Source organism: Notolepis coatsorum (genome assembly GCF_963971535.1).
Source record: "Notolepis coatsorum genome assembly, chromosome: 14".
NCBI lineage: Eukaryota > Metazoa > Chordata > Actinopteri > Aulopiformes > Paralepididae > Notolepis > Notolepis coatsorum.
In genome coordinates, this window is record NC_140178.1 from 42,045,030 (window position 1) to 42,064,821 (window position 19,792).

Below are 19,792 nucleotides of genomic sequence, written 5' to 3' on the forward strand. Positions count from 1 at the left end.
GTCGTCTAGCCGTGTGGTCGCTGAAGTCAGCGGAGAATCTCAACGTACATCCATTTACCACCGGAGGTTTCAGCCTGGCCTCCCTCAGTATTTGCTGCCTCGTCTGGAACCTCAGGCAGCAAAAAATAAATGTGCGGGGGTACGCCCGTCCGCCCTTCATCTGGGTAGTGGGCCTGAAAATTCTGTGTGCCCTTTCAATCTCGGGGCGAGCTATCTTGGGGAACCATTTTGGAACCATTCTTTCAATATACCCAATCGGGTCATCATCTTCCGTCTCATCCGGCAGACCGTAAACCCTCACATTGCACCTCCTTCCGCGGTCCTCCAGGTCTGCCGCCTTCAGTTCACAGTCATGCAGCCTGTCCTCCAAGTTTGATATCCCTGCGACGTTGGTCTCAGTCGCCTGTACAACCGCGGATATCCCCTCTTCCGCTACGGTTAATCGGGTGCCTATCACCGCCACCTCCTCCTGTACTACATCCACCCTGCCCGTTAGCCTAGCCAGGATAGCATCCGTCTCCTCTCAGAATATAGCCCTGATGTGGTCTTTATCCTCCTGGCTCAGGATTCCCAACTTGTCCTGCACATGTTTAGACATCGTTCCGACTTCTGGAAAATTAAATGGTGTAAAAAATCAAAAGTATTCTAGGATAATGTGGTCCGGTTGCTGAGCACGGGAAAATCAGCCAGCCATGCGCTGTAGGGCGATACCGGATGTCTAGCTCCACACATTTTATGTTCTTTCAGTTTTAGCCCTTCATATTTTATGCTTTATTTGACTAGTTTTAGTGTTATTTTGACTCCTTACTAGTGTCGTGGATATAAAATCCCTACGCCTCCCATCCCCATTGTCCACTATCCTGTGTCCCCCCCAACCATTTGACCTATCAAATGGAGCTCCCCCTCCCTGGTTCACACCATAAAGTGCCTATTCAGTCTTCTCTACCTGGGTAATTTCAGCCGATCACCTGGGGCGAAAGCCTCAGCCATGTATCTAACTATCTTGTATATATTCTATCTATCTGGCTAATAAACCTTATTAACTGGACCTCAGTTGACTGAGTACGTTCTTCAAGACATTCACAATATCCTACAATTGGCGTCTACAAACTTGTGACGGACTCTTTGTGTCCTCGCGTGCCGTGTTGTTTCATCTATGCAGAGAAAAGTGAGTATAATATAGGTTGGTCGACCGAATGTATGGCAAGGAATTAGAACCTTCCCGCTTTTCTCTGCGCCTCTTGACAGAGTCTGGCTATGGGGCAACAATAATGTGGTCAAGAGGCATGGTTTCTACCTTCAGCCATTAATCAGCGTGGTTTATTATTTGCATGGTAAGGCAGCAGTACATGAGTTCTCCTCTCCGTGAGAGGCAGGTGGGGAAGAGGTAGAGGGGGAGGAGACATCTCCTTAAATACTCAACACCTGGTGGTAGCATTAGTGGCTCTGCCTATAGCGCCCTCTAGTGGAAACAGTTTTGTACAGTCAGTGGAAACAGTTAAATACAGTTAGACAGTTACTTGCAATCCTACATAGAACCTCTAACTTTAACACTCCCACTTAGGGTTGTATAGCACACTGTATAACTTCTTCAAAAACAATTTACAAAGAAAATAATACAGTTCAGAACATCAAAAAGAATATGGCAGTCAATATTTACACACCAAACATGACCTCTGCAAATCTCTTCAATTTCAGTTTGGAAACAGGTTTCGTCATAGCGTCTGCTACCATGTCGTCCGTTGGACAATAAATCAGTGTCATTCTTTCTTCTCTGATGACAGATCTGATGAAATTATATTTTATATCGACATGTTTACATCTACAGTTCCAGCATTGAAAATGGAGGTCTCTTCTACCGTCATTCCAACGGCCTCTACCGCCCGTTAACGCCCTCGTCAAATGATTTTATTAGGGTGGGTGCGGCTTCTGTTTTGTGCCGCCAGGAGGCGCAAAGTCAAGTTGGAATTATATCCATCCAGCGCACTGAAGACCCACCCCTACTCTGCCTCATGTTTACAAAATCAGCTGTTTAGCCATTAGCCATTAGCTGCTAAACTAGCGTTAGAGTCGAGGAAAAGCAATTGATGCTTTGGATCTAATGAACGAGGGCCTATTGGACTTTGTTACAAAGCTGTTCTCAAGTGGATTTCATGGAGAGGCGTTTATAGGTAAGTGCAAAATAACTATAACTCACCAAGAGCTAACGTTAGCTAGCCGCACACCGGTAGCTAACGTGATAGCTAATACTAATGTTTCATACTGTATACACTTGATAACTGTGTAACAGCTATGTGAGACTGATGTTCATTGACTACAGCTCAGCGTTCAACACCATAGTCCCCACCAGACTGGTGGACAAGCTGATCGAGCTGGGTCTGAACTCCGCCCTGAGCGCCTGGGTACTGGACTTTCTAAGTGAAAGACCCCAGGCGGTCAGGGTGGGGGGTCAGACCTCCAACACCATCACCCTGAGCATCGGGTCCCCCCAGGGCTGTGTTCTAAGCCCCCTGCTGTACTCACTCTACACACACGACTGTGTGGCCAAGTTCAGCTCCAACTCCATAGTGAAGTTCGCAGACGACACGTGGTGGTGGGGCTGATCTCAGACAACGACGAGAAGGCCTACCGGGAGGAGGTTGAGGTACTGGAACACTGGTGCCAGGACAACAGCCTGCTCCTGAACATTGGTAAAACCAAGGAGCTGATCGTGGATTATAGGAGAGGACAGCAGGAGACACACACACCACTGATGATTAACGGGGCTACCGTGGACAGGGTGAGCAGCTTTAAGTACCTGGGGGTCCACATCTCAGAGGATCTGACATGGTCAACACACATAGACACAGTAGTAAAGAAGGCGAAACAGCGCCTCTACCACCTGAGACAGTTAAGGAAGTTCAGAGTATCGGGGAAGATACTCCAGTCCTTCTACTCAGGAGCTGTAGAGAGCATCTTGACCGGAAACATCACTGCCTGGTATGGAAACAGCACGGCACAAGACAAGAAGGCCCTACAGAGAGTGGTGCGCTCAGCCGAGCGTACCACGGGTATTGCACTACCTCCCCTGCAGGTTCTATACAACAAGAGGTGCAAATCCAGAGCCTGCAGGATAATGAAAGACCCTCACCACCCCAATAACAGCCTGTCCCAGCTGCTGAGGTCAGGCAGACGCCTGCGAACCCCAGCTACTAGGACAGAGCGGCTTAGGCTCAGCTTCTTCCCCCAGGCCATCAGAGCCCTGAACAATGAACATTGAGTGCCACAGAACACTGAACTATCCACACACAAGCACACATGAACACACACACGACACGCATGCTGTGCACGCTCACACACTAGCAGCCACTTAACACTTTAACATTAGCGGGCACACACTCATGCCGCACACTTATGGCCAAAAGGAAAGGCCACTTTAAATTAGAATAACAGGAACAGTGTATTGCACTACCAAAGCTACCTAGCATGTCCTATATGCTCTGTAAATAACTATGTACAGATACCGAGATGTCACACCATGTTACCTGTTACCTGTTTATTGCACAATGTTTGTTTTTTTATTGGATTCTATTATATGTTGTAACACTGTATTGCACATCGTTGCGGGCAAGACCACCCGCATTTCATTGTATACTTGTATGCCGTGACAATTAAAACTCTTGACTTGACTTGACTTAACTAGGAGTGATATGAGGACTGTGTGTAACTAGGAGGGATATGAGGACTGTGTAACTAGGAGTGATATGAGGACTGTGTGTAACTAGGAGGGATATGAGGACTGTGTGTAACTAGGATCAACGTGAAATGGCCCTGAATACATCAAATAATGTATTTCCCAGCTGCTAAATATTGTAAGTGTATGACCAAAAATATATATCACTATGAATTGAAAATGGGGGACCCTGATGTAAACAAGACAAAAGTCTTTCTCTGGTCTTATCTTATCTTATCTTATAGTGTCTTTATACCTGTATCACTGTATAATAATACTACAACTCTCTGCTAGCTACTTCGCCATATAGTCCATTCTCAGTGTAGCCTACATGCCTTTTTCATTTTTATATGTTACTACTAGTATACTATATACTATACTACTCAGGGCCGCCTCAGGGGGTGTGCGAGCAGTGCGGTCGCACAGGGCCTCGCGGGAAGGGGGCCCCGCAAAAAAAAAAAAAAAAAAAAAAAATTATTATTTTTTTTTATTTTATTTTTTATTTTTTTGCGAGGCCCCCCTTCCCGCGAGGCCCTTTTTCATCACAGACCTAAAATCTAGTTTTGCTTATATGCTTATATATTTCACATTAGACACGTTTGTAGAATGTGTCTGACTTGTTCCTGGGTCTGCAGTCCTGCAGACATACTCACTATTGGAGCTCAGCCTCTGGGGTTCTGCAGCAGACATACTATTGGTTTCAACGAAGGGAGTGGTTTTACTTACATCATGTGTAGTACGCCGGCGTGGAAGAAGAAGAAGAAGAGTCAGCTGCGTTTGACTATTTCGCGCGTGCAGCTTTTGACTATGCTTAGTTATGCCAGCCAAGACGAAGAAAGAGGTCGGTCATTATCAGTCGGTCCGGTCGGTCACCAAGGAACGTTGACGAAAGGCCTCTCGCTAGCGGGACAAATGGCCGGAGCCTTGTCATGGTATAGCCATGATGATGTCGGCTAGTAGCTAGCTTAGCTAAAGGCTAACTAGCGTTAGCTAACCTATTCAGAGGAGCGAGGCGAGGCGAGTGGATGTCTTTTCAAAAGAAGGAGAAGAGAACTTGTGAGCAGATAAATCTGTTAGGCAGCAATACGCCGAAAGGTGTCCAGTCTGCCGGAAAGTACTCGAAGAAGAAGAAGAAGAAATTACACCGTGGGCCAACTTTACCATTGGCGCCGCCGCGTTGATACTGCGTTATGGTGAGTCAACCTATGATTATATACCCGCCGTGGACCTGACCTATCTCTCTTTCTCTCTCTCTGGAGCCAAACTGGTCGACTAGCTAATACTACTAGTAGCTAACGGTGTGTGCCTGATTGAGCTAACTGTTAGCCAGTTAGCTGTTTAGCGTCAGCTGGGAACGTTCGTTTGATGCTATCAGTTAGCCTTGAGAATAGCAGGCCCTTTGACAGAAGATGTAGTCGGGCCTGCACCATGACAAGGCTCTGGCCCTAGCTTATTTGTCCCGACAGCGAGAGGCCTTTCGTCAACGTGGAGACCTGTGTTGCGGCCTTTCGCCCTGCGTTCCTCGTGCAGGTAAGATTAATGAAAATGTCATGACATTACCCCACTCTTCCTTCCTTCCCCTCCCGAATGTTTTGTTAATAACGATGTTTTTTTCCAGGCAAAACATATGCTACTTCACAACATTTGGAGATACGACATGTGCTGTGTGTGAATTCATTGTCTTGGTCGTTTGTGTAGCTTGGGTAGCGTTGGGCCGTTGGCCAAAGCTGTGTGTGGCCTGGTGTCAGTAGCCTACCTGGCTAGCCTTTAGCTGATGTCGGCCATTGGCTCCTTGCTGCTTTGTTTTCTCTGGTATAGACCCTCTTCTCTTTGGATTTAAGTGTTGATACATGCTCTCTCTCTCTAACACACACACACATGACAAACACACATGTTCTCTCTCTCTCTCTCTCTCTCTTTCTAACACACACAGTCTGCCTATGGCGGCCTTTCTCGATGGCTAGGCTGTGCTCAAGGATCTTCAGTCACAGTGCTCAGGTATTCTGCCACTGTGTACTCTCTGTTTAGGGCCAAATAGCATTTCAATTTCTTTCCAATGTGTCTCTCTCTCTCTCTCTCTCTCTCTCTCTCTGTACACTGTATATTGACTGTAGAACGGGAGCTCTCTCTCGCTCTCTCTTTTGCTATATGTTGACTGTATCATGCCCCGCCTCGGGCAGCGCTATTATCTAAGAATATGTTGACTGTATAAAAACATAAATAAAAAAAAATATATATATATATATATATTTTTTTTTTACCTTTGGGGGGGGGGGGGGGGGGGGGGGGGGCTCGCGTTAAATCTCGCACAGGGCCTCGCATTTCTCCCAGGCGGCCCTGATACTACTACTAAGTGATATCATCTAGTTTTCAGTTATGTGCCAAAATCAAGGCATGTCTACAAAACGAATTCAGCAACACCTTGCATCGGTCGGAATCCACGTTACAAAGTACACAGTTTGGTCGCATTACAAAAGGAAAGAACCACGACCTCGAGCGCCACCTAAATTGTCTGAGTAAGTATTTGTTCTATCGATATTACAGTAGCACATACTGTGTACAGTAGTGAAATAATGTTGCCATTTTCATTTAATTATTTTTTAAAGCATCTTCATGGTTTCATAATGCAAACATATGTTGCAGGGACTTATTATAATCATCATATTGGCGTGACTGTATGCATCAATTAATGTCCTCTTTTTTTCTTTCCCTATAGCAATGTCATGGTTGCTATTGACGAGATGACCAAGGCCCGCGACTGCATGGTTGCAAGACAAGTCCAGAAACAGCTGGATGACGTGTTTGGTGTCCGTGTCGGACTGAGTGCGATACGGGGAGCGCATAGACGTCTTGGCTGGAAATATGGCCAGACAAAATTCTGGCCAATGATTCGGGAACAGAATAAAGAATTACGGCTTGCACAAGCTCACCTATGGCGTGACACATGTGAAACGTGGCATGACGTCATTTTCACAGACGAAAGCACTGTGTTACTCGAACATTTTGCTAGACAGTGCTTTTCCAAGAAAGGCCATCGAATGGTTAAACCAGCCCCAAAACACCCATTGAAACTGCATGTTTGGGGAGCGATTTCCAGAATGGGCAGGGGCCCTCTGGTCATTTTTGATGGGATCATGGACAGGGTGTTTTTTGAGGAATCGATCATCAAGGCAGCGGCCGGCCCCTAGATACGGGCAACATTTGGGAGACGACACCGATTTCCCAAGCACACGGCTGCACGACTTTGCATTGAAGCAGAGGGGATTAATTGGGTCAAAACGCCAGCTGAATCTCCAGATCTGAACACCATTGAAATTGTTTGGCACATGCTGAAGGATTTCATTCAGAGAGAGGCGAAACCGCTCACCAAGGATGCTTTGATGGATGCCATCAACTTTTTTTGGGCGAATAAACTCACCATTGAAACGTGCAACAACCTCATAACTGGTTTGACAAAGGTTTTGCCATTAATTATAGAAAATAATGGAGGTCAAAGCGGAAAATAGAATAATGAAAGAAGAAAGGGGGACCCTGATGTAAACAAGACAAACGTCTTTCTCTGGTCTGCATCCCCTTAACAATTGTGTGTATTGAGCCGTAGCCTACTGTATTGTACCCATTCTGCAATCTGTTAAATAAAATGTTCATTCATTCATTCATCACTATTTTATTTCACTGTAAAAAAGTTTTTTATCTAATCTATTCTACTATTTTATTGGACTGCACTATTTTCCTCTGTCTATTTTATCTTACTATTTTTATTAATGTCTATTTAAAACTGAATCCAACCATAAACAAGGTGGCCTGTTGGGATGTCCCTCTTCATTCATTCACTGTAATGTACATGGACCTTATGTGACAAATAAAATAACATCTCAGTTAAAGGGGAACTCCACTTTTTTTGGAAATTAGCTTATTTAACATCTTCCCTGGAGTTAGACAAGAAGATGCATACCTTTTTTGTCTCTGTGCGTGCATTTTAGCTTTGGGAATAGACGCTCCGTTAGCATAGCTTAGCTTCATCACTGGAAGTGAGGCAGGACAGTAGCCTTACAGTGCCTTACAGTGTATTGCAAGGTCTGACATTGACCAAACTTGATATGCATGACCTTGGTGGGCTCTAGGTCAACTCCTGAAAAGGGGGTCAATGTCAGACTTTGCAATCAAAAGTTAGGGGGCTAATAACCCTTGCCATAATTTCAGTGCGCCCCCTAACTTTTGATTGCAAGGTTTGACATTGACCCCCTTTTCAGGAGTTGACCTAGAGCCCACCAAGGTCATGCATATCAAGTTTGGTCAATGTCAGACCTTGCAATACACTGTAAGGCACTGTAAGGCTACTGTCCTGCCTCACTTCCAGTGATGAAGCTAAGCTATGCTAACGGAGCTTCTATTCCCAAAGCTAAAATGCACGCACAGAGACAAAAAAGGTATGCATCTTCTTGTCTAACTCCAGGGAAGATGTTAAATAAGCTAATTTCCAAAAAAAAGTGGAGTTCCCCTTTAAGGCAACTCAAATATTGCTATTATTTGTATTTCTATCAGACTTTTTAAAACTAATTCCACTATATGATCCATGTTTGATCCAAGTCTGTAAGCAGAATAAAACCACACTCTACTGCTCCAGCACCTGATTCCGTGTCGGTCCTGGATGAGACAGCAGGCAGGACAGAATAGGAGAGGTCACACTGGTCACACACATTTATTTTTTACATTTCTATAACCTTTATTTACCCAGGCAAGCAAGTAAGAACAAATTCAGATTTAATTTATTGTCAAAAGTATGCATAATGTTGTGTTAATTCCACAACAAGAGATATGTAATGTTAATTACCTGAAATTATTAAAAATAATTGGGGGGGGGGGGACCCTGCATATATCGGTATATATTCTATTCTACTATTTTATTGCACTGCACTATTTGACTCTGTCTATTTTATCTTACTATTTTTTATTATTGTCTATTTAAAACTGAATCAAACCATAAACAAGGTGGCCTGTTGGGATGTCCCTCTGACTGTGTCTACTGGTGTCTATTTTTATTCTGTCAGGATGGAGGTAGGTGAGTTCCAATTGTTGTAGGCAATCACAGAGACGGAGAAGGTATACTCTTGAACAGGTTCGACTTTAATAGTAAAGAACACAAAGAGTAATACTAGGATACTATGCCAAAGGCAAAGGAACGAGAGAATAGATAATGGAGCTTAGTGGTGGTCCAGAACTGGAACCGGCCGCGTTATCTCCGAACGCCTATAGTGAAGACCTGACGAATGACAAGCAGAGGAAAGGAATGTTAAATAGCCACCAAATACCAACATTCCACACACACCCCCGTGACAGCCAATCAGAAGCCAACCCCTAAGTGACAGCACTAAATGACAGGGAAAAACAAGTGAGTGGCCAAGTGGGGGTTCCTGCTCCGGAAGATCGACCAGGTCGCCATGGAGAATCCGACACTGGAGCCAGCGATGTGGGAGATTGCTGAACATGTTGCTGGCCTCATGGAGAAGCATAAGTCGGAGGCTAGGGTAGCTAGCCTGCTGACTGTTCTCAGGCTTACGGCCAGCCTAGAGCCCCCCACAGCCGTTGAGGCTGTTCTGACGTCCCCAGTTAGCACAGCTCCGCCTGTTAGCCCCGCCACTATAGATGGCCAGACGTCCCCAGTTGGTACAGCTCCACCCGTTAGCTCTTCTCATACAGCTAACCAGACGTTCCCAGCTAACATAGCTCCGCCCGTTAGCTTCGTGCCAATAGCTAACCGGCCGTCCCCAGTTAGCACATCTCCGCCTGTTAGCTCCGCCACCATAGATGGCCAGACGTCTCCAGTTGGTACAGCTCCACCCGTTAGCTCCGCTCATACAGCTAACCAGACGTCCACAGCTAACATAACTCCGCCCGTTAGCTTCGTATAAATGTATTTTCTTTAATGTATTTTACTTCCTCAAGTGTTGAGACATTTGTCTTATTTGTTTGTTCCTCATTTCATATCTCAATAACAACTCCCTCTGTCTTCCCCCGGTAGACACAGTCAGAGGGACATCCCAACAGGCCACCTTGTTTATGGTTTTATTCAGTTTTAAATAGACAATAATAAAAATAGTAAGATAAAATAGACAGAGTAAAATAGTGCAGTGCAATAAAATAGTAGAATAGAATAGATACCGATATATGCAGGGTCCCCCCCCCCCCCCCCCCCCCCCAAGTGCTCCCGAATGCTCTCTATCTCTCTCTCTCCCTCCAGAGTGCATGCAGAGGTGGGTTTTCACTCTGCCGCAGCAGGCACGTGCACACATAGAGGCCAAGGGGTGCTTGAGCACCTGTCTTTTTGAGCCTCATCAAAAAAGTGCCCTTTTTTTTTTTTTTTTATTGTTACGCATATAGACTGCCCTTCCAACTGAAAAATGTCAGGATAGAATCAAAATATTAGGTAAAGAGAGAGAGATGCCCCATATTCCATTGCCGTTTGCACGGCCTCCTCAGCGTGCCTCTCCGCGGACCTATATATTTTATGCATAGCGTGGGTGGTGATGATGATGATGATAGAAACCGCAGTGGCGCATACAGTTGAATGCTGGTATTACACTCATTGAGGGACACGAAGAAGTCAAGTCCGATGGGATTTGGGAATCTCAAATACAAATCGGGATTGGAATAAAAAATGCATTTATATTAAACAATACAGAATATACAGCACTTCTTGGGGTCTGTAGGGTAAGCACTTATTCCCTCCCCCCTGAACATTTATGGAGATGTATGGGTCTTTTAAGTCAGTGATAAAAGTGTCTTTCAAGGATAAGTGAGCTCCTGCACTGATTATTATAGTTCAATATTCAATATTTGATCACCAAAACCCCCCAAAAAGCATAAAAAGGGGGCCCCCGCCCGAAAAGGGGCCTTAAAAATCGCGCTTGCGCGCTATGCACGCTCGGTTAATATATACACACAAGTGTAGTGCCCTTTTCAGCCTTTGAGCACCTGCCCCTCTAAAGTCCTGTGCACGTCCCTGTGCCGCAGTATGAGGAAGTGGTTTCCACTCGCTGTGTAGTCAGTCTAGGTAGATTGTGGGCGGGCATTAGCTACAACCACAGAGCCAATCACATCACTGTCCGCTACCCAGAGCCTGAGTGACGTCACTCAGGCCTTCAAATCAGGATGGCCTAATTTACTGGAGCAGGAAACGGTCTGAGCTGAATCAGAGCAATCCGCCAGCTAACTCCTATTACTATAATACAATGCTAGAGACTGAAAAATGACATTTATAATGCATGTCACCTTTAAGGGGATGCAGACCAGAGAAAGACGTTTGTCTTGTTTACATCAGGGTCCCCCATTTTCAATTCATAGTGATATATATTTTTGGTCATGCACTTACAATATTTAGCAGCTGGGAAATACATTATTTGATGTATTCAGGGCCATTTCACGTTGATTAAACGTTACACATTACATCAGGGCCGGACTGGGGAAATAATTCATACCGGGAGATATAGCGCGAAATATAGCCCCAATCAGGCCACTTTTTAAGCGGGGGGTCTGGGGGTCCCCCACCAGGAAATGTTTTGTTACAAAGACTTAATTTCCTGCATTCTGGTGAATTTTAGTGCATGTGAATCACAAACTAATGAGCCAACAATTGCTTAGTACAATGTACTGTTATGGACCTCAAATAAAACTGTTGTGGCACTAGCAATGCTACTCTCTCCACCTTCAAAAAGAAAAAAGCAAGAGCACAACATATTTTTCTATTTACTATTATAATACAGTTAACCACTCTCTCCTGTAAGGGCCTTTCTTTTTCTTTGTTTTATCCCTCTCTCCTCCACCCTTTCTCTTTCTTCCACTGTCCATCTTGACATCAACGTCTACTGTATCTCTCCTGAGTCCCTCACTACCTTGCTCATTGCCTGGCTGTTATTCTGCATCTGAGTGCCGTCTGCCATTCCATTCGCCGCCTCCGCTGTCAATCAGTTGTATCGCCTGGTCCCGCCTCCACCAATCACAAGCGGCAGCACGGCTCCATTGTGTGTGTGTGATCCGCGTGAGGGAGAGTCAGATAGTTCTCCAACTCTGTCGCAGACAGTGAAATCCTGGTTGTTCCCCACCCACCTAGGTTATCTAACTATTGCGCCGCCGCCACAACTAGAAACAATGGCCTGGCAAAAAAAATATAAAGATTATAATAAAAAAAAGAAAATTCATTTTTTTCTTTTTTTACATAATTTTTTTTTAAATCTGTGCAGGCCAGGCCACCGGGAAAACTCCCGGTGCTCCCGATGGCCAGTCCGGGCCTGCATTACATCCTGCTAAATGAACATTAGCTAATGTTACAGTATGGCCAGCCTTGCGGTCGCATTCAATTTTCGAGGGACCATAACGTTAACTTGACAGCAGGGCCCTATTCCCCGTACCTGGTTCAACTAAGTCGATCAAGAGTCCCATTATCCAGATTCAATTAACCCGATGTTTGAATCCGGGATTTTCCTGTTCCTCGAAGGTGGATTCAGTCTCGTTCATTTGAACCCGACTTGAGACTCAGGATAATTGCGCGCGCCCACCTCAGCTGAAAAGACAGCAAGTGTCGATAGCAGAAATCCTGATTTTCTAACGGCATTGATTGATTGATTGATTTAAAACTTTATTAACAGATTGCAGAATGGGTACAATGCAGTAGGCTCAATAGCCTCGCCGACAAGTTAAATGCATAATCTATAGGCTAATTTTAAATCCCTCATTACCCCAATCAATCAGATTATATTTCTTTAAACGTACCTGCTGGCAGTATAGGCTTATGGAATGAATAATCAAATGAGATCTTGCTAGCGAAAATAATTAGTTCAGCTCTTTCAGAATAACGATAAAAACAAGCCCAAATAGTATATCTAATTGATACGAATTATATCATGAGGATATCTGTATGTGCTTACTGCTTAGGTATTATGTACTATATAAATACATGGTTTCCAAAGAGAGGCTTGGAGGGAGGCTTGCAGTTACACTATTAATCAGGTTTTAATCTGTTTCGGACCTAATCCATACATGCATTGAATTAATTACCATTTGGTTTATACCAGTGACACCTCATGTTCATCATCAGATAACAGTGCTTGAAAAGATAAATGCATTTTCTCAAATTCATTCATCAAAAACGTCAAAGGCTCATTCAATTTATCAAGTCACGTCACGTCATCAAATCCATCAAACAGCGCATCTCCTCATATATTTTAATCCCAGTTACAATATCACAATAACGTGTGACACTGTCACAGTGATACAATTAAATACTCCACAGATTCAGATTCCTCATAATTCATATCCATAATCCGTGCATGGACGCTTCAGCTTGAATGAAACGCATCCGGGTGCTCCGTTAAGCAAATACACAGCGAAGAATATTAAACTAATCAGAGCCAAACACCCGATAGGTTTCATTCATTAAAAATATCCCAGCGGGATTCACATTTGCAATGATCCGTTTAGTCCGTTATTAAAATAACTGTGTGTGTCGCGACTCGCAAGCGCCGTATCCGTATAAATATGACGTGCATTATATAGGACAAAGTAAATTCATAGGCTGAATATGATTTATTATCAGCGTTACTGCAGACCTATTATTTTACATTTCAAACGAAGCACAAAAACATAATTCAGAATGGCATAATGGGATCTAGACTGTGAGAAATATTTCAGGAAGGGAGCTGGGATTTTTTTGCGGGGGCGTGGCCATAGTTCATCCAGCTAACTGAACTTAACCCTGCCCTCGACCAGGTTCAAACTTTTTGATCTGTTGTCATAGTGATTTAGACAATCGAGCGTCAGGGAATGGAAAGGTCTGGCTTAAGTCAAGCTATGCTGAGAATTATCCGGCTAACTCAGTTAGCCAGGTACGGGGAACGGGGCCCTGATGTGGATATGCATTTGAGCAGTTGCAAGTGTTAGTTGATTAGTTGATTGTCGTTCTGACATAACTGCAGTAAACAAACTAACGTTAAACCTAAGTTAACTTACCAGTTAATTCAGTACATGATGCACAGGACAGCCTGATCAAAATAGTTGATGGGGTCCATCCAGTTACATTTCCCCCAACCAGAGCCTAACTAGAGCCACAGTCTGCGAATCAGAGGCAGAGAAGGGGCGGGTCTTCGGTGGCAGCAAGTTGGGTTGTCTCAACGTAAAGAATAATACTGTACATCTTAGCTGATTATCCATAAAAAACGCACGTTAATCGAAAATACCACACCATTACTGTACAAATGACAGTCAAATACTCAACAGAAAAGCATTACATTGCAAAATAATATGTCCAAGTCTGTAGTGTCGCATGGACACACAAACACACACACACACATAGAACGATAGTTCCCTCTCTCCACCGTGTAACTCGACTCCCCCTACTGGTTGAACCAGGCAGTGCAGCGTCAGCACCCGTCAACTCGCCTCACATAGCGTCACCAAGCTTGGTACCGGCGGGAGAGATCTCGTTTTCCAGTCCCCCATCTGTAAGTCGGCACACAGGGTTTCTAGCAATCGCAATGGTTCCCTGGTTGTCCTCGTAAACAACAGTCTTCATATATACATAGGTGTCCATCACTTCGAGCAGTTGTTCTAGATAAATACATTCCTGTATTGTCATAGCTAGAGCCATATATTCGGCTTCACAAGTTGATAGTGCCCCTGTGGGCTGCTTCTTTCTGAAACACAGCTGTTTATCTGCTGTATCTTTGAGATAACGAAAAACATGTTTTGCTGTAATCCAATGCTCCTCTGTGGGGTCAGCAAAATGCTGTGACAACTTACTCACTACAAAATATAGGTCAGGGCGAGTACATGTTGTCAAATAAATGAGACTACCCACAGCTTCTCTGTACATTTTTATTTTTATTTTTTTACATCAGTCAAAACGTTTCAGGATCTTTTCCACATAATTAAATCATTTTGAACATGGTAAATCATCCACTTCTGTATTTAAACATAGCTACGAACATCACTCTGTACTTGTTGTGGCCTTCAATACCCTCCTTGATTGAATACACCCATTTCCCTCCCACTGTCTGTCTGCCCTCTGGTAACTTGGTTAGAGTAAAGGTGTGGTTGTCCTCTAGGGACCTCATCTCCTCATCCATTGCTGTCTCCCATTTACTTGATTCAGGGGACACTATGGCCTCTTTAAAGGTCGGAGGTACCCCACGGACTACTCTGTAGCAGTAATCAATGGTGGTAAGTGTACTGTCATCCTCGTCACTTTCTCTCCGGGCATAATCTGTCAGATACTTTGGGGGTTTGTGTTCCCTTGAGGGATACCTCCCACTGCTTGGGGCACGTGACGTCACCCTCGGGTGCTCCTCGTCATCGCCCTCTGGGGGTTGCTGACTGTCTGTCTGCACGACCGTGCTAAGTACACTGGGCTGAGGTGTCTCTGTTTCTTCACACCTTACTCTGGAGTCCAGCTCTGGCTCCTCTGTCTGTGTCTCGCTATCACATGTGGTCTTTGTGACAAACTTGACTAGCCTGTGTTTCTGCACTCTCCCTTTACCGGGATGATAAACTAGGAAAGCGGGGCTTCCTTTGTCGTGCCCTACAAAGAGTCCTTTTTCACAACTGGACTCAAGCTTTCCTCTGTCCTGCAGGTAAGCATGACACACTGATCCAAATTGGTGCATTCTAGCTAGATTTCCTGTCAGTGCTGTATACAGGGTGGTGCCCGTGTGCTTATTAAAGCACCTGTTTCTGGTGTAAGCAGCTTTTTGCACCACATAATGCCATAGACTCTTAGGTAAGTTACTGTCTACTAGCTTACACCTAGCCATTTAAAAAAAGAGTGTGCCATTCCCTCTCTGCCACTCCGTTCTGGTGTGGGGAATATGGACATGACATCTCGTGTCTTATCTTGTTCCTTCTCAACAGTGATTGGAACTCTCTGTTTGTGAACTCGGTTCCGTTGTCGGACCTCAAGCATCTTACGTTACCATAAGGGGCTACGTCTGCCAGGAATTTCTCCGTGGCCTGGAGTGTGTCACCCTTTGCTTTGAGAAAGTAAACAAACACTGCCCCTGTGCACACATCTGTAAAAGACTGTACATATCTAAAGCCTCCTATGGACTCGTTGCTTACTGGACCGGCTAGATCTGTGTTAACTAGCGCAAGTGGTACCTTTACTTTTTCTGTGGGATTTCTGTTTCTCGATTGAGTAAACTTCCCCCTTATGCACATTACACATTCTTTGTCAGGTCTATGCTTTTCACCTTCAATGTGCATGCCTTCTGTCACTGCTTGCAGTTTCAGTAAATCCTCGTAATTACAATGACCCATAATCTCATGCCATGTCTGAATATCGTGACTGACAGTCACGCTACACATATCATTATTATCATTACACTTGTCATTGTCATTAGACTCTGTTTGCAGATAATACATTCTCTGGTACATCTTTATGTTAAATCGTGTACCGTCAGGCTCTACAAGAAAATGTTTACCTTAATTGAAGAATACTTTGGCACTGTTCGCAGGAGCAGCTATTACAGAGAATAGTCCTTGTGGGAAAGATGGTATGTAGAGAGCGTTCTTTAACGTCACTGTGCACCGGCGCCCCTCACTGTCTGTGAGGCATACCTGTGCGTCTCCTCTCTCTTGCGCCAACCCGTAGGTGCGCTTCCCGTCTGCCAGCTCCATGCTGTGTCTCTCCGGGTGGAAACTGTTGTCAAAGTTCTTGAACCGACTCCTGTCGTTGATGACGTGGGATGACGCACCTGTGTCCACGATCAGTCCCTTCCTCTGGGCCCGCTGCAGCTGCGCCGGCCTGGCGACGCACGCTGTCCGCGCCCCGAAGGCGCAGTCTTCTTGTCCCGTTACTCTCCGGGCGTCGTCTCGATTCATCTCACGTCGACCGTCGCCGCCATCTTGTCTGCTGCCGCCATCTTGTCCACAGCCGCCATCTTGTCCATAGCCGCCGTCTCGTCCATGGCCGTCATCTTGTCCATGCGCGTATCGCGCGCTCTGGTCGTGTTTCTTCATGTACGCTCTGTCTGTGTGCCCCGTGGATTTGCAGAAGCTACACCAGACAGTCTTTGTGCAGTCGCCTCTCCGATGGCCTTTCTCTCCGCATCGCCAACACGCCAGCTCCGCCGTGGGCCTGGTCTTCTTACTTGGACACAAACAACATAGAGTATGTTTAAGTGTAAGATGTTTAGTTTAGGTTAACGTTTAGGTTCATATTCACTTGAGTTAATGTGTTTATCTAAAGAACCAATGAAAGATAACTAGCCCTTTCCATTGTAAAAATGTTAAATATGATTCAAATCAATTAGACATGACTATAATGTTTGATTTAAGAGTTAAAGAAAAGGTAACACCAACCTTTGTTTAGATGCAATGAGTAAATGCAAATAATGTTTTAAATGAGAAGCCAGATGAGATATATCGTGTGGTTCCATATTTAAAAAAAAGCATGTATGTATAAGCGACATAGTTGGTAAATTATAACACTATATTGTTACATCCTATGATAAAATGAATGAAAACTAGCTGATGTGTTTTGAGCTCACAGGCAATCAAAGAGAACCAACCCAGATTAATTAAAAGAGTAGGAAATGAACATGTTTTTTGTGTTTACAGGAAGCAAGCAGACAACCACGAGGCAGGCTGATTGAACTCAAAATTGAATTACAGAGCATAGACACTCACTCTTATCACAAAAGACATGCTACATTGAAACTCCAGTAATTTGCATGTGAACACAAGATTCAGCTGAAGGCGGCGTGGAGCTGAAAGAGGATCGATTGACAATTTAAAATAAATCTGCATCCAAACACTCATGTAAATTAAGTTTTACAGGAACAAAGACGATAGCAGACGCTATTCAGAGTGGGCACTTGAAATGCACAGGGAGGGCAAATGCCTAAAGAAGGACCCTACACTCTCAATGAATGCAAAATCTGCCAGCTTAGAACACCACAGTTTACATAACTTTTAACATGAATTAGACACAGGTCTAAAATAGAACTTATAATGATGAATGCAGTCAGGACATACTCACAAATCTATTTTCCACTAACTAATAACATGCATGCCTCTTTCTTTTAACAAACTAATACATTTCTATGACTGCAAATATCAAAACTACCAGTTGGAAGCAGTATAATAATTTACACAATGATTATCAAAATGTACAAGGAGTATTAGAGGTAATTGAATTAATGCTACTTAAGAGTAGATGAGAAAAATGAATGTGTATTTCATGGCTAAATAACTGTCTGCCTAGAGGTTTTAGTTTTTTTAGTTTTTCTCTATGGTAATATTGTGACACTAGATGTGTGAGGAAAGCCAGAGAAGTCGTGACCCGAACACCTTCCCACTGATGGTAATGCAAATGATATAACACTCAAGGAGGATAGGTATGTATGAAGACGCACTGAGGTAAGACCAACTTCAATTTGACATCACAGATTATAAAAATGAAAAGCTATTTTTGTCTGATTCCATGCAAAGACCAGATCCAGGCGATATAAAATGCATAATGTTATTACACAGTGAATTGAACTAATCCTAAATGATTTTTCCTCTTTAGCAGAAAGGTGATGAATTGTATATGAGGAGTTGTCTAATTGCAGGTTTTATCGTCCTCAGATCATATATTGGTGAGAGGACACGACGAGTGGGAAGGAATGACGCGTGAAAGACCTGAACCGCGAACGACAACGGGAGCACGGCAGAGAGGAACACGACCCAGACACCTGAGCGACCCACAACAGCAGAGGACCACGGAAGACACCGCCAAGGAGCTGCGATCACAACCAGATGGGAACGGTGAAAGAGCGACTACAACGACCAACCGTGATAGAGCCGCCATCCAACCCAGCCCACACAACACAGACGTCCCCAAGGAAGGGGAGCAGCAGCTGGAAGGACTACACGCGGCAACCAAACAACAATCACAGAACCACCAAGCTGACCATGGCCAAACCGACGAGGCCCAGCACTACTAAGAGAGCAACGAAGAAACGTCTGAGAACACGAAAGCAGGCCTAGCACACTTGTCCACCTTGTTATGTATTTTTTTTTTAAATATTACTGTCTTACTGTCTGGCGCTGCCACACGACAGACTCACAGAAACATTGACTGAATGTACGATACGTTCAACACACAGCAGATCACCACAGAAGGACGCACCCCTGGCGGAGAACAGCTCATCAAACAGCGCCGCAATATCTGTCAGATTAATACCTTCACAGACAAGAACTGTTTCACAAATGTAATATGTACCTGGAAAAATGATGAACTAGGAATGTGATGAAATGGAATCAGTGAGATTGCATTAACCAAGTTTTATAATAACAAGCTAAAATGGATTGCTAAAGGAAGGAATGATCACAGGGTCACATTGCATCACATTTGAACAACTTAAGTTTCCATATTATATTGTTAAACAAGAAAGAATCAGTTGGTTTGTTGTCTCATAAAAGAAGACAAGTTTTTTCACCTGACAAAATGGTGGACAGTCGATAGTATATGCACTAGAACAATATACCTTAAGTCATTTAATCAAGAATCATATTATAAATTGTGTACATATATATTTTAACACGGTTACTGTGAGGATGTGGCCAAGCAGTGGAAAAATGTAGTCAGAGGCAGGTTGTCATCAACCGTGGTTGGTTTTTATTCTTCTCTTTTCTTTTGTTCACCAGTGAAAAAACAGGATGCAGCACAAGTAATTACCATAACATAGCATTTACATATAAAGAAATGCCATTTGAAAATAAGAGCAAAAATACAAAACTATACAACTTTTCATACAAACTAAATATCACACAACTAGGCCCTTGGCTATGGGAACTAGCTCCAGCACGGCTGAGTCTCTCTCCAAGCCTGCTTCTACTTCTTCCTGAGAGTGATAGATATTTCATTAATATAATCATTAATATCTAATATCTTATAAGCTCTTCTATCTGAGCTCCTCTGGTGAGAGCATAATCTCCCCCACTGTGCCAATGGGTCGAGTGACGAAGCCAGACAGGCACCTACCTAGAAATACATTGACCTGATGACCTGTGTGACCTAATGTGCATGCATGGCTATAGCGTCCT